Source organism: Octopus bimaculoides, chromosome 3, assembly GCF_046866305.1.
Source record: "Octopus bimaculoides isolate indiv1 chromosome 3, ASM4686630v1, whole genome shotgun sequence".
NCBI lineage: Eukaryota > Metazoa > Mollusca > Cephalopoda > Octopoda > Octopodidae > Octopus > Octopus bimaculoides.
The window spans coordinates 77,172,210-77,188,286 of NC_142930.1; the positions used below are offsets into that span (position 1 = coordinate 77,172,210).

Genomic DNA, 16,077 nt, shown 5'->3' on the forward strand with positions numbered 1-16,077 from the left:
TCGTACATGTCAAAATTCTTTATTTATTTAATTTCTAATGAACATAAATGGGATATACCAATACTATATTTGCATACACATGCATAAACTAAGAATATGCAAAAGAAACTAATAAATTAGAGTAACTAATGAATTTATATACAATTATAAATATTTAGGGATGAAAAAAGTATTCGTACAGAACATAAATAACTGATAATTCTGATTTAATACTTCGTATCATAACCATTATTCAGTTCCATTTCAACCAATCTCTTGTAGTTCTTAATCACATGTTTCTTTAGGAATTTTTTCCCATTCTTCTTGACAAATTTTCTTCAAATCTGGAATGCACGTTGGGGCTCTTGAATGAATTTTAATTTTCAAATAACGCCACAAATTTTCAATGGGGTTCAAGTCAGGCGACTGGCTTGGTCATCCTAATAATTTTATATTGTGATTGACAATCCATTTTTTGGTAGACTTCGCATGTGCTTAGAGTCGTTATCCTGTTGTAAAACCAACCCTTGACAAGGCTGGAGCTTTTTTACAGTCTCATAAATTATTGTTCAAAATATTTTGGTACATCTCTGTGGTGTTACATGTGGTGCTATGGGCTGTGATGAGCTATGTGTTGTTGGTGGAGAGAGATCACAGATGAAGCAAACGGAAGTGAAAACAGACCGGAAGTCGACCACACGCGGTGGACAGCGAGCACGTGTGGGCAGTTCGAAGATAGACGGCGTACGTAGAAGACGTGTTTTGATCTGGAGCGAGCGTTTACCCCGCCACGGTCGACAAGGTAAGGTCCCAGTGTTTCGTTGTCCCTTTTGCTTCCTGTTGTCGTTTTCCTCCATCACACAAGCTATTTCGGCCCATAACAACAAAAAATAATAATTTTTTTGAGTGTAGTCCGGATTTCTAATGATGTGATTAAACCGTTTTGGGGTGACACGGATGTGGTCGCTTGGTTAAAAAAGATGAAGCTGGTTGCGAAGCTCTACGGGATAGGCCGCTTAGCAAGCTTTTTACCGCTATACTTAGATGGCCCGGCGTTGGCGCTATTCTTTGAGATGGAAGAGAGGGACCAACTTAGCGCGGAAAAAATAGAAATCCGCTTGATGGAGGCCTTTGCAGAAGGAATGTTTGAAGCATACGCTCGCCTAGGGAAAGCAAAGTGGACTGGCGAACAGGTCGACGAATTTGCCAACGAACTCAGGAGATTGGCTAAACTGGTGGGGTAAGAAGGAGAATCGCTAGATCGGACGGTTAAGTTGGCGTTTGTGACTGGTTTTCCTGACCACATGTCGGTCGAGTTGCAGAAGCTGCCGAACGTGAACTCCATGGCGATGGCAGATATTATAACTCGTGCTCGCGTGCTAGTTTCGTGTTGTAGATCGACGCCGTTGGCGGCAACTGCAACAGCAAAAGGTGGCCGATCAAGGAGTAACGGAGAGGGGTCGAACAAGGAACGTGTGCGACCGTACAAAGGACAGTGTTTCCGGTGTCAGGGCCTGCACATGGTGCGAGACTGCAAGTTACCCAAGCCTGAGGTCATTTGCTATCGTTGTCGAGAAAAATGACATATAGCCAGCGAATGTCTGCAAGGAAACAGTCTAAGGGAGACTACTGCGCCAGTGGTCATCCCTTTGGATCAATAGAGGCGCGTTTATTGCTACCCGTTGTCAACATTCTGGTGGAGTGGAAGATGTCGCGAGCCCTCGTGGACACGGGCTGTACGACGACCCTGATGACTCCAGGAGTGGTAGAGACGTGGAGTGGAGAAAGCAGTGTGAGGGCAGTCGATGGGAGACAGGTATGCTGTGAAGGTATTACAGACGTGCAGATTGAGATGCAGGGAACAAAGCTGACGCTGCAAGCAATTGCAGTTGGCCACTTGGTGGATGAGATTGACATGGGGATGGATGCAATCACCCGTTTAGGAGGTGTCACTGTCAACGAGGCCGGTGTGACTTTCGGGGTTGCGGGGAAACCGTGTATGGCAACACCGTGTATTGGTGAGAACCACGAAGAAAACTATGCCGCGCACACCATTGAAGACCAGGATTTTCGTGCCGCCTTCGATGGCTAGAGGTGGACAGTAGAGTGGCACTGGAGGGGAGAGCTCCCGACGTTGAAAAATAAAGTGGGCTGCTACCAGCATTCTTTGAAAGGAGATGCCAGAAGCGAGTTCGAGGGGAAGGTGGATTAAGGAGGGCATATTGATCCCTTGGGAAGAAGAAGTAGAGAGCGAAGTCCTGCCGCTTATGGTGGTGGTACAGCCCACAAAGCATAAGGTCAGACCAGTGCTTGACTTCCGAGAGCTGAATGACCACATATCATGTCATACGGGCGGCAAGGCCACAAATGTCTGCGGGGACACCTTGCGAGAATGGAGGCAGGTGACAGGGGCCTCCACGATCGTCGATTTGAAGTCGGCATACCTGCAGGTACATGTGGCTGAGAGACTGTGGAAGCATCAGCTTGTCAGGTATAAGGGCCGGACATACTGTCTGATCAAGCTGGAGTTTGGGCTAAATTCAGCGCCAAAAATTATGGCAACAATTCTCAAGGCCATCCTGGGAAAGGTGGACAGAGTAAAAAGGGCCACCAATTCGTACATCGATGACGCCCTTGTGGATGAAACCATAATGCCAGTAACGGAGGTCATAGGCCACCTGAAGAATTTCAGATGGTCGCCAAGCCACCAGGGGCCATGGAGGGAGGCGCTGCACTGGGCCTCAAGCTACGGAGAGACAAGGCCGGCGCGTTGGTGTTTCGGCGAAGGAACGAGATCCCCGAACTGGGCACCAGCGTGAGTAGACGGGAACTGTTCTCGGTGTTTGGGAAGCTGGTGGGACACTACTCGGTTGCAGGATGGCTCCGGACAGCATGTAGCTTCATCAAGAGACGAGCCGAAGAAGCAAAGTGGAATGACAGAGTGGGGGAGAAAACGACCGACATGATGCAGGAAGTCTTGGTCAGAATGAGAGCAGAGGATCCAGTGAGGGGCAGTTGGTATGTTCCCAAATTAAAGAGCGGGATCGTTTGGTGTGACGCCAGTAGCATCGCAATAGGGATTGTCTTAGAAATGGGAGGCACCGTGGTGGAAGATGCAGCCTGGTTCAGGAAGATGGATGACTGCAACCATATCAATGTAGCGGAGTTGGATGCTGTGCTGAAGGGGGTGAATCTGGCCTTGAAGTGGGGGCTGCGCACCATCGAAATTAGGACCGATTCGGCCACTGTGCTTGGTTGGGTGACGGTAAGTCATCACCAATGAGCGGAGGGTGCGAACCAAAGGGGTCGCGGAGATGTTGGTAAAGCGTCGATTGGGAATATTGCGTGAGCTAACCGCTGAGTTCGATCTGAAGCTGAGCGTGATTTTTGTGCCTTCCAAAAAGAACAGGACAGACGTCCTAACCAGGGTAAAGGACGCCTGGTTGCAGGTGCCCGAGGATGCGGAGCAGGCTGTGGCTGCAGTATGCTGTCTGAGTGACTCGGAGTTGAGGAGACTGCATACCATGCATCACATGGGAGTGGACAGGACATTGGCCAGGAAAGTCGACTCCGAGGTAACGAGACGGAGTGTGCAGAGAGTGGTTAGCAGCTGTGACAGGTGCCAGTCTATTGACCCTACTCCGGGCGTACATGAGGCGGGAAGTATTCCAGTGGACCACGACTGGTGGTGGACATAACACACTGCCGGTAAGGGACGTACCTCTCAATAGTTGACTGCGGATGGCCATATGGAGGGAGATGAAGACGGGGACTGCAGAGGAAATCGCGAGAGTATTAAATGAGATATTCCTGGAACGAGGCCTCGTGGATGAGCTGCTGCTGGATAATGGCACTGCATTTCGCTTGGAGGTGCTGAAAGAAATGCTTGATGGGTGGCAGGTCAGCCGCTTCTTCAGGGCGGCAGGTCAGCCGCTTCTTCAGGGCGGCATACCGGCCAAGTGGAAATGGAGTGGTGGAAAGGCATCATCGTACCATCAAGACCATGGCAGAGAGGGGCCACATTTCGCCAATCGAGGCCGTATTTTGGTACAATATGTCGCCCAGGTCAAGACAGGCTGAGGAGTCGGTGTCACACAGGGCAATATTCAGGTACGAGTGGAGGCATCCGTGTATTGCATCAATGCGACTCGCGGGAGAGGAAGAGCACACCTTTGTGCAGGTCGGGGAAGAAGTTTGGGTAAAACCCCCAAATGCACGGTGTACATCACAATGGGGAAAAGGAACAATAACCTCCATCAATTCGAAGAACGTCTCTGTCGATGGTATGCCACGCCATGTTTTGGATGTGCGGAAGATTGTCAATGCCTCAGAGGATGGAACCAACAGCAGTAGGCAAGATGATGAAGGCAGCGCGCCAGGAACTCAGGCCAGTCCAGGGGTCGCACAGCGACCACAGAGGGAGCGGCACCCTCCTCCCTGGTTGGCTGATTATGAAACCAATTAAGGTAGTTCAGGAGCGAGGAGTGAATGGGAAAGCCGGTTGAGTGATCTGTAGATCAAGGGGGCGTGTGGTGTTACATGTGGTGTTATGGGCTGTGTTGAGCTATGTGTTGCTGGTGGAGAGAGATCGCAGATGAAGCAAACGGAAGTGAAGACAGACCGGAAGTCGGCCACACCCGGTGGACAGCGAGCACGTGTGGGCAGTTCGAAGATAGACGGCGTACGTAGAAGACGTGTTTTGATCTGGAGCGATCGTTTACCCCGCCACGGTCGACAAAGTAAGGTCCCAGTGTTTCGTTCTCCCTTTTGCTTCCTGTTGTCTGTTTCCTCCATCACACCACAATCTCTGCATTCATTCTACCATCTATCACATGTAAATTACCAGTGCCATTTGCAGAGAAACACCCAAACACCATAATGTTGCCACCTCCAAACTTTACAGCAGGAATTGTGTTTTTCAGCAAATAGGTGGTGCCATCTTTCCTCTAAACATGGCTACGCGAATTTCATCCAAACAATTCAATTTTCGACACGTCTGTCCATAGAACCTTTTCCCAGAATGTATCAGATTTATCTTTATGTTCATAGACAAATTTCAAACGGGCATCTCTATGCCTTTTAGTCAACAGCGGAGTTTTTCTAGGAGAGCGTGACTTCAGTTCATTCCTATGAAGTTCATTACTGATTGTTCGTGGTGTAACACTAATCCCTGAAGCTAACAAATCTTGGAATTCCTTTCTGGTGATCATTGCGTTTTTTTCGATTCTTCGCTTCATTTTTCTTAAAGATCTAGGGGAAATCTTGCGTGGTGCACCGGATCTTATTCTGTTTTCAACAGTTCCCGATTTTTTATATCTTTGAATAAATGAAGATAAGGTAGAAAATGGCACACAAAGGGTCTCTGATATTTTCCTGTAACTTTTACCTGCTTTCCACTGTTCAATATTTAAGTTTTTCACTGAATTTGTGAGTTTTTACTTTTCGCCATTATTACGACACTACTTTATATTGTCTCAGTGCTGAATGAAGAAGCTAGCGTTTTGACACTTAAAAATGACTACTGATAAGTTTATTGGGATCTAGTTCAAAATGGGGGCACCAGTTTTCATTTGTGTTTTATGTAGTGTTTTTGGTACCGAAAGACTTTCAAACTTCGTATACTTATCTATTTTGTGTTATAGAACAGAAATTTTTTTTTATATTCGAATTAATTTCAGGTAAAAAATTGTCTTATTTCGATAATTTCAACCAATCACTGACAAGTATTCAGCTGTTTACAGTTACTCCTTACCCTAACCCTAACTGACTTGCTCCTTCCCTCAAAAACCAGGCCTTGTGCCTATAATAGAAAGGTTTATTAGCTACTGCCAATATGCTTCAGCCATTTTTTGACAAGGAAATAATAATTTTATCACCGCCAGAATCGTTTGTTTACGTAGTCAGCACTTAATGCATTCGGCTGAATGGACGTCAGTCATTGGTTGAAATTACAGAAATACGACAACTTTAACATGAAATAAATTGCAATATAATAATTTTTCTTAAGAAGACTAAGAGAAAAATATGTTTTATATGACACATTCTACCAGTGTCCCAAGTTTCAAAGTGTTTCGTTAAGAAAATACTGGTGCCCCCGTTTTGAACTAGATCCGTTTATTGGAACAAACGAGAAAGTTGTAGTAAAAAAATATTATTTTAACAGTATTTTGTGGCATAGAAACTCATAAATTTATTCTGTACGAATACCTTTTTCACCCCTAAATATTTATAATTGTATATAAATTCATTAGTTACTATAATTTATTAGTTTCTTTTGCATATTCTTAGTTTATGCATGTGTATGCAAATATAGTATTGGTATATCCCATTTATGTTCATTAGAAATTAAATAAATAAAGAATTTTGACATGTACAAATATTTATTTCCCCCACTGTACATACATGCACACACACACATATATATATATATAGATACATACATACACACACACACACACATATATATATATATATATATATACATACATACACATATATATACACACATATATATATATATATACATACATACACATATATATACATACATACATATATATATACATACATACATACATATATATATATATATATATATATATACATACATACATACATATACGTATCTATCTATACCTATAGTATAGGTGAGTTTGTGAGTGTGTGTGTGAGTTGCATCTATAGAAATCCACACCTTACAAGATAGCAATCTGGGAGTCGCACCAATGGATTCCTCATTGTCGAAAATGCCCGGAATTGGCCATTTGATTTTTTTTTTTTGGTTGCTTCCTAACACGTGAATTTTTGCATTAAAAATAATTTTAAACCATAAATTCTAACAATTTTAAAGTCACCGTTATTTGCAAACATGAGTTAAGTCCCCTTCTAGCGACGGTGCAAAGAGAGAGAGAGCGCGACAGAGATAACATATTTTTTAAATTTCCTCTTTTTACTGCTCCCCTATTATTTTGTAAACAATGTTACGAAACTTCGTTTTCCAATTATCAGTATCAGTACATATTGTATAGGTGAGTTTGTGAGTGTGTGTGTGTGTTGCTTCTATAGAAATTCACATCTTACAAGATAGCAATCTGGAACTCGCAACAATGGATTTCTCATGGTCGAAAATGCCCGGAATCGGCCATTTATTTTTTCATTTTTTTCTTCAATATGGGTCAATTTTGGCATTTTCTTTTTATTTTGGGGAATTCAGCACGACATTTTACATAAACATAAGGGAGATAACCTACGTTACAGCAAATCAATGTCAAACAGATACTAATAGTTTACATATCCTGCTTTCAAGGTGAGAGGTTTACCAATAACCAATAATAACATTCCAGACAAAAATTTTAAGAAGGTTTCCATTATTTGGAAAGTGCCATTTTATGTATTTTTTAATATACCCCATTTACTAACGAAATACACATGAACTAGAAAAAAAAACCCTACCAATATCAATGGATGCTTAATTAGTATTTATATGTTTCAACTACAAAACATAATATGGGCCTGAAATACATATGAGCAGGTTCTATTCACAACTTTGCTAAAATGGGTCAATTTCGGCATTTTCTTCTGTTTGGAAATTAACCACGATATTCTACATAAACAAAAGGGAGATAACCTACGTTATAGTAATTCTATGTAAACAACATGCTAATGGTTTACTAAGTGTCCAGCTAAATGTAAATATTTATATATCCTGGTTTCAAGGTGAGACGTTTACTGAAATTTTACTAACACGCATTCAATTACAAATACATTTTCTGTTTATATATTCCTCTTAACTTCCCAAAAGAACTATATAAACGCTGCCAAACAAAACATAATATCGGCCTGAAATACACATGAGCAGGTTCTATTTCCAACTTTCGTAACTAGCCACCCTGTCATTAGGTGTTTTTCATTCCAAAACCATACGTTGCTCTTATTTTGTTTATCACATTTCTTACGAAATGCCACCAAAGAAGAGAGTTTGCTGGGGAATGAAAGAATCGGTTTTAAAAAGATATTCCAGAATCGCTTCTTTAAGAGCCGCTGAATGAGCTGCTGAGACTCCAGACCAACGAACCCTTCGTCTAGCAAGAAACGCTACTTCAACTGCTGCATCAAGATCTGCTGAGACTCCAGACCAACGAACCCTGCGTCAAGCAAGAAACGCTGCTTCAACTACTGCCTCATGAGGTTCTGAGACTCAAGAGCAGCTAACACTTTGTCGAGCAAATACTGCTTCTTCCACCACTGCCTCAAGAAGCTGCTGAGACTCAAGAGCAAGAAACGCTGCTTCAACTGCTGCCACTTCTGAAGATGATGAACATCGAGCCCTTCGCCTTGCTGTTCATGCTTCTTCAACTGCTGCTGCAAGAGCTTTCGAGCCCCTGGAAGTGAGACGTGACCGCTTGAACACCATCGCCCGTCGTAAAAGTCTTCGCAAAGGTGTAATGAAACCATGCAGTTCCAGATGGTTATTACAGGCGTTCGATTATAATCCAAACATCGATTATTCATCCTACCCTGAAATCTCCATTTCCGATATGAGAGTTATTTGCTCATTCTGTTCTGCAAATAAGTGGCCAGGAGAACCTACTGCAATGTGCTGTTCAGATGAAAAAGTCAAATTACCTACGCTGGAGGATCCCCCACAACCACTGCAGGAGCTTCTTGAGGGAACAACAACTGATTCAAGATACTTCCTACGCAACATAAGAAAGTATAACTGTGCGTTTCAAATGACCTCTTTCGGTGCCAATATCATCCGAGAGGATGGATTCATGCCTACATTCAAAGTTCAGGGTCAGGTTTACCACAGGATAGGACCTCTTCAACATGATGCATTACAGGAGTCGCAGTTTCTTTTAACTATACTTCGTTTGCAGCTACCAAGAACAGGCACTAAAACGAAATAACATATCACCTGGGACTAACTTCCAACTGATATTTCAGCTACAGGAAATGCTTCATGAAACAAATAGTTATGTTAAGAGTTTCAAGTATGCTTTAGAGATAGCGTCAGGCCCCAATTTTAATGTTGTCATACATGCTGATAAACGTCCATTTGGTGAGCATGCAGGCCGGTATAATCAACCATCTTGCAATGAAGTTGCCATTGTTCTTCAAGGTGAACCCTCTAATCCAAGGGATATTGTTTTGTCATGCCGCGATAACAGCATCCAACGAATACACGAATCTCATAGGGCATACGATGCGCTCCAGTACCCCTTGCTATTCGTTTACGGTGAGAATGGGTATCATTTCGGTATTCCACAACATCATTCACAAAGACTAGACGAATGTACCAGCAAAAACGTTTCATGCATGGAATTCTATTCATATCGTCTAATGACTCGAGGAAACTCAATGAATCATCTCCATTGTTCACGTGACCTGTTCCATCAATTTGTTGTGGATATCTACGCCAAGATGGAGTCTGAAAGGTTGCGTTTCATTCGCCGTAATCAAAAAAAAGCTAAGGTCTGAGAATTATATCCACCTTCGGGATGGCATAATCAATGACGTCGCGCCTCAAGATATTGGACAGGTCTGCATTTTACCATCTACATTTACCGGGGGTCCGCAGTATATGCATGAGAGAACGCAAGATGCTATGACGTTTGTACGTCATTTTGGTCGCCCGGATTTATTCATAACCTTTACTTGCAACCCCAAGTGGATTGAAATTGAAATTGAACTATTAAACGGTCAGAGGCCTGCTGATAGGCATGATCTTCTTGCACGAGTTTTTCAGTTGAAGCTACAGAAACTCATGGATTTGATCAAGATAGGACAGATATTCGGGAGTGTTAAATGCGACATGTATACTGTCGAGTGGCAGAAAAGAGGTCTTCCGCACGCCCATATTCTGTTATGGTTGTCCTCAAAAATCAATTCAAACAAAATAGACAGCCTGATATCAGCAGAACTGCCTGATCCAGCGGTAGACCCAGATCTTTTTCAGATAGTATGCTCAAACATTGTTCATGGACCTTGTGGGTATGGATTTAACATCCATTCACCATGCTTCAGAGATTCGAAATGCACGAAAGGGTTTCCCAAGAAGTTCTAGCTTCATACTCAGATGGGCAACGATAGCTACCCGCTATACAGGCGAAGGCGTCCTGAAGACGGTGGGCTCACGGTTAAGGTAGGGCACCACGAAGTAGACAACAGGTGGATCATGCCATTTTGCCCGCTTTTGTCCAAAGCGTTTAACGCTCAAATCAACGTAGAGTTTTGCAGTTCAATCAAATACGTCTGCAAATATATAAATAAAGGGACAGATGCGGCTACGTTCTCTCTGCAGCAAAATGGTAACCGGGACGAGGTAGCACAATACCAAGTCGGCAGATAGATAAGCAGCAATGAAGCATTCTGGAGAATTTTCGGTTTTCCTTTACATCAAAGGCATCCGCCTATTCAACAGCTCGCAATCCACCCTAAGAATGGTCAACGCATTTACTTCACGCCTTCAACTGCTGCAATTGTTGTCGAATACCCTAAAGACACTACCCTAACTGCCTTTTTCAAGCTATATAACGTAGATACATTTGCTGAAACGTTGCTCTACCATCAAGTACCATCATACTACACTTAGAGCAACAATACATGGCAGCGGTGGAGGATAGGCAGGCAGGTTGATGGCTTCCCGACTGTGAAGTTTGACACTTGCCTCGGCAGGGTATATACCGTTCACCCAAGTCAACAGGAGTGCTTTTACCTTCGCTTGATCCTTCATGAAGTCAGGGGCCCTAAATCATTCCAACACCTGAAAACCGTGAACGGCGAGATCTGTTCCACCTTCAGGGAGGCATGCCTAAGACATGACCTGCTCGAGGACAATTCAAAGTGGGATGCAACTCTTGCTGAAGCTGCCAATTCGCGCTCTCCTAAAAGTCTCAGAGCCCACTTTGCCATTCTTTTGCATATTTGCGAGGTATCAGACCCGGTCTCTCTGTGGCTTAGGTATAGAAATGAGCTTGCTGAAGATTATTACCAACTTCAAAAAAGGCAAGTTCCCGAAATTAATTCTGCCAATGATCACATCTACAACTGCGCTTTGATTGATATAGAAAACAAGATCGCTTTATTGGGTGAAACCACTTTGCAAGTGTACGGACTGCCCGCAACTCTTCGTGACGAATCGAATTTTACATCAACCGAGCTCATTCGTGAAATGTCCTACAATGCTGACACTCTTGCCCAATTCATACACGAAATTGAGCCGAAGCTCCAACCAGAACAGCAACAAATTATAAACACAGTTTTCGGAAATGTTCAGAACCAGAAAGGCGTGATTTTTTTCCTAGATGCACCTGCACGCACAGGAAAAAACCTTCCTTATTAAGCTTCTTTCAAAGGTGAGGCTGAATAAAGTCATTGCATTGGCAGTGGCATCCTCCGGTACTGCTGCAACTCTCCTACCTGACGGCAGGACTGCTCATTCTGCCTTTAAGCTGCCCTTACACTTAGCGAAATCTGAAAGCCCCTCCTGCAACATCACCAAAACGTCTGAAAAAGGCATGCTTTTGCAGAAGTGCCAGCTCACCATGTGAGATGAATGCCCTATGGCCCACAGACGAGCTCTAGAAGCCCTCAACACTATAATCCAAGACATCAGGGATTGCTCAACTCCTATGGGAGGTATAACGCATCTTCTTTCTGGCGACTTTCGTCAGACACTTCCTGTCATTCCCAAAGGGACCAGGGCTGACAAAGTCAGTGCATGCCTCAAATCATCTTTGTCATGGCAACATGTAACAACACTCACTCTCACGACGAATATACGAGCGAAACTGCATAATGACCAACAAGCAGTGCAATTCGCTTCAAATGTTTTATCGCTTGGAGATGGAAAACTAATGCTCGATGCAGATGGACAAATTTTAATATCCTCCATTTGTACACCTATCAGTACAGTAGAAAAGCTCACAACAGAAGTCTTCCCCAGGCTACATGAAAACTATCGCGACATTAAGTGGTTATGCGAAAGAGCTATTTTAGCCCAAAAAAAAACACTTTGGTCAACGCAATAAATGACCAGCTGCTGCAAGTCATTCCTGGTAGTCTATATGTCTACAATTCTATGGATTCTTTTCCCAACCCTGACCAAGTAGTAAATTACCCTATCGAATTCCTGAATTCACTTGAACCTCCGGGAATGCCACCTCATAAACTTAGGCTGAAAGTTGGAACACCTGTTATGCTTCTTAGGAATCTAAACCCAACAACACTCTGCAATGGTACACGTCTTGTGATAAAGAAAGCCATGCAAAATGTCCTTGAAGCAACCATTATATCAGGGTGTGGAACAGGAGATGTTTTTATTCCCAGAATTCCACTTACTCCGTCCGATGCTGATATCCCCTTTACATTTAGACGACTTCAATTTCCCATTCGCACCAGTTTTGCAATGTCGATCAACAAATCACAGGGGCAGACGCTTTCGGTTTCAGGACTATACTTGGAAGAATCATGTTTTTCACACGGCCAACTCTACGTGGGATGTTCAAGAGTGGAGAGCAAGGACAGTCTTTTCGCGTACACTCTAAATGGAAAAACAAAAAGCATTGTCTACAATGAGGTATTGCACCAGTGATTATTACCAACTGCTGTCGACTTTACCAATGTAAGTTTTTGTATATCTTTCATTAGCTTTTTTCAAATTAATTCATAAATGTTTAACCTGTCTTTACATTACGTTGGTCTCTGAAATGACCGTTCTCAAACCACATTCGTACAGATGTTTTACACGATAAGTACGAGAAATTAGGTAAAGATTACAATTTTTGGTGTCTAACTATTATGCAGAACAACTGAATTTCATAGTCTCATTATTACTGCATGGCAGATGGATGTAGTATTCAAAAGGGCGATTTCAAAGTCATTGATTTGTCAAGCAGGATCGAATTGGGCAGGGTAAGTATGCTTCAGTTTGGCTGAAAGGTGACCACACATAATGCAGACATCTATCATCTCGGAATTTCTTCAACTTTCAAAAGAGGAATGATGATTTACGAAAGCGAAATATGTTAAAAAATTCAGGAAAAGATACATTTTTCTGCAACATTCACCCGTTTTATATGTAAGGTATTTATGCATCAGTACGAGAAGAACGCAATGACGTCGATTTCAAGTATTACTAAAATCAATTAAATTTCTCGGGCAACGCCGGGCTACACTGCTAGTACCTATAGTATAGGTGAGTTTCTGAGTGTGTGTGGAGCAGCTGAGTCCAGCAGGCATCACTGTTGACTGTCTGTTCAAAGGTTTTATTTATATATATTCAGTGAAACACATTCACTGATTTTCAAAAATAGAAATGTTATAATTTCTAAATCTCTCTAAAGGAGAGATACAGCAGCAGTACTGGGTATTAATATTTATTGCCAAACTAACGTGGCAGTTTAGAGAAATAGGACAAATGCTGCTGTTGATTAGCTCCAAGAGGCGATCACTTCTAGCTAGCTATATGACGCACAAATCTGTGTCCACAAACCTTTGAACAGGGGAGGTCATCAACTTCTTGCTGGCTTGGTATCTACCTGTTCGAAGGTGTGTTGCTGCATTCGTCATTTGTCAGTATATTCCCAGTTCCTCCTAGGCAACCCACTGAGCAGAGTCCCACTCAATTCCCATCTCCATGAGATGTCTCCTCCACTACTGTGACTATGTAGCATGTGGATGACCAACACAAGCTGTCAACCCAGCTGGGTCCTTATTGAAGAGAACATGGTAATCAAGATCTAACTCAGAAAATTGAGCAGCATGGTCAAACAGTCTGAGCTGGCATTCCCAAATCATACAAGTAACAGGATGCATCTCGGTCTCTGAATCATTGTGCTATGTAAGGACCAGCATGCCAAAGAATAGACCCAATGTCTCCTCTGTGTCTTGTAAAAAAGGTGACTAAAACTCTTACCAGCCCCCAAAACTTTTACAAACCCCTAAAATTCTCTTCCCTGGGGAAGTACCTCAATTGCTTATAAGGCTCGTTGTATGAAATGACTGGGGCAAAGCTGTCAGGACCCCCCTCCACCATCTGTTGAATAGAGAAAACCCTGGAGGACAGGATGGGCTGGAGGGTTGTTGCCTGAGTGGTGTAAAGGCATCATCCATCAGGAGTGGGAAATCTCTGTTCAATTTGACGAGGCCTAAGTGATGATTCATGTCTGCCCCTGATAAAGCAACTAGACCAATTACATATGTATACTTAGTTTTTTCTCAAAAGTCTCAAGAAGATAGTGTAATAAGGTAACGTTTTTGTTAATACTGGATTTGGTGTCAATAATCTTGTTTAAACTTATTAGTTTGAAACCACTGGCATTCCCTCATTGACCTCGGTTCATGTAATTACCAAAAGCAAGGACAATTTCAAGTAGTTTCTTTAATTTCTTGCTTCTGAAAACTTCTTTTGATGCTTCCGTAACACCTAGTGAGAAAGAAAGAAAAATATTAATAGACTTGTATTTTCTTTGTTTTTAGAAAACATCTGAAGAAAATTCAAGTCTTCTATTGAAGTTTGTTGATGCTTGGATGATACTTTCTGTTTATAATAGAAGTGTTTGTATACATTAGCTGTTCCCAGTGAAACTGTTACAAATCTTTCACTTAGTTATTATGGATTGCTTTGTAGATAATAGGTTAGGGATTTTTAAAATTCTTGAATAAATGCTCTAGCACTCTACTTTTTCATAATAGCATTAGACTATGCTATAAGAATTTTCATGGCTGACCAATCTACTGGATTCACACTCACCCCCCAAAAAATGTTTAAGATTTTGAAGATAAATTTACCTTTTAATGGATCCAGTTGAAGAAACAAGAAGGGAAAAATTTCCAGTATTAAAGCTTACTGTTGCATATGCTTGGTCAGTATCTAAGAAAATGACAACAATATAGGAATCAAGTGTAAATTGAGGTCTGAAACTTAAATTCTGTAGAGCAACAATAGAAAGTGTGTCAGTGTATGATGCTGAAACATGGATATGAACAAAAGCCCTTCAAAATGGCAATACTCAACATCTCTTGAAGGAAACATAAAAATCAGAGCTGAATTTTATGGCAAACTATCTCCAATAACATTTTGAAAAGGAAGATTAAAGTTTATTGGTCACAGCTGGAGAAACAGTTATGAGGTCATATATTAATTGTTGCTATGACAGATGATGACCTCACATTACATAGATAGACCAAAGGATACAAGATAATGGAATAATGTTGGAAAATCTGCCCTCTCCTATGGACAGCCATGGTTAACCCATTTGATATTGAACTGCCAAAAGTTGCATTTAGCTGTGTGATACAACCCTGTTTTCAAAGAGATCTAAATTAAAATCTGTCATCAAAATTTCATGTCAATTTACCTTCCAAGCATCAACTTAATAATGACGAAACTATTTTACTAAATTCTTCATTATTTTAAGAATTAATTGAAGCAAGGGTAGCATTTTTCAAAAGAAATATGTTAACAAAAGGTTTAATAGAGATCATTTGTTGGAAGTGTCTGAATTCACTCATACAAGTTTTATAGATAGAAGGGAATGTGCCTTCTTTTATTTTGGTGGGCATGTTGGTATTTTGCCTCCAGTGGTTACAATCTATTAAGTAACTGTGTATAAATATAGAAGAGTATATATGCAGAAGCATGAGTGGCAGATCTGCGCACTGCACCTATCCACCAAAATCAAAGTCTATGAGGCAGTTGTCATCACCATTCTCCTCAATGGATCAGAAACTAGGGTGTTGTACAGGAAGCAGGTCAAGCTGCTGGAATGCTTTCACCAAAAATGACTTCACTCCATCATGGATATCTCATAAAAGGAGCACTCACCAATAATGACATCCTTCAGTAAGCCAATATTCTAAGAATTGAAATCAATCTGCTGCTCAGATAGCTCAGATGAGCAGACAAAGTTTCATGCATGAATACATCCAGATTGCCAGATGCTGTATTCTACAGAGAGCTCAACCAAAGCAAATGAGACAGAAAATCCCCCAGAAGAGTTTCAAAGACCAGCTGAAATTCCAGTTCACCCAGGCAGGGTAGACCCCACATGGTGAGAGGAAGATGCAACACAGAGGGAGGTATGGTGAGATTGC

The 16,077-nt window shown here is 42.0% G+C and overlaps 2 long non-coding RNA genes across 2 annotated transcripts in view; one reads left to right on the plus strand and one right to left on the minus strand.

Annotated features, from left to right (window-relative positions):
- Window positions 1–705: 705 nt before the first annotated feature.
- LOC128247317 (uncharacterized) overlaps window positions 706–16,077 on the plus strand; it is a 48,768-nt gene continuing 33,396 nt past the window's right edge. The window contains exons 1-2 of the long non-coding RNA XR_016241096.1: window positions 706–781; window positions 12,432–12,604. This is a non-coding gene — a long non-coding RNA (uncharacterized LOC128247317). The remainder of the gene's footprint in view (window positions 782–12,431; window positions 12,605–16,077) is intronic.
- On the minus strand, window positions 14,180–15,892 carry LOC106883637 (uncharacterized). The gene is made up of 2 exons (XR_001411148.3): window positions 14,773–15,892; window positions 14,180–14,407 (listed from the first exon to the last, which is right to left on the minus strand). It is a non-coding gene; the product is annotated as an uncharacterized LOC106883637 (long non-coding RNA).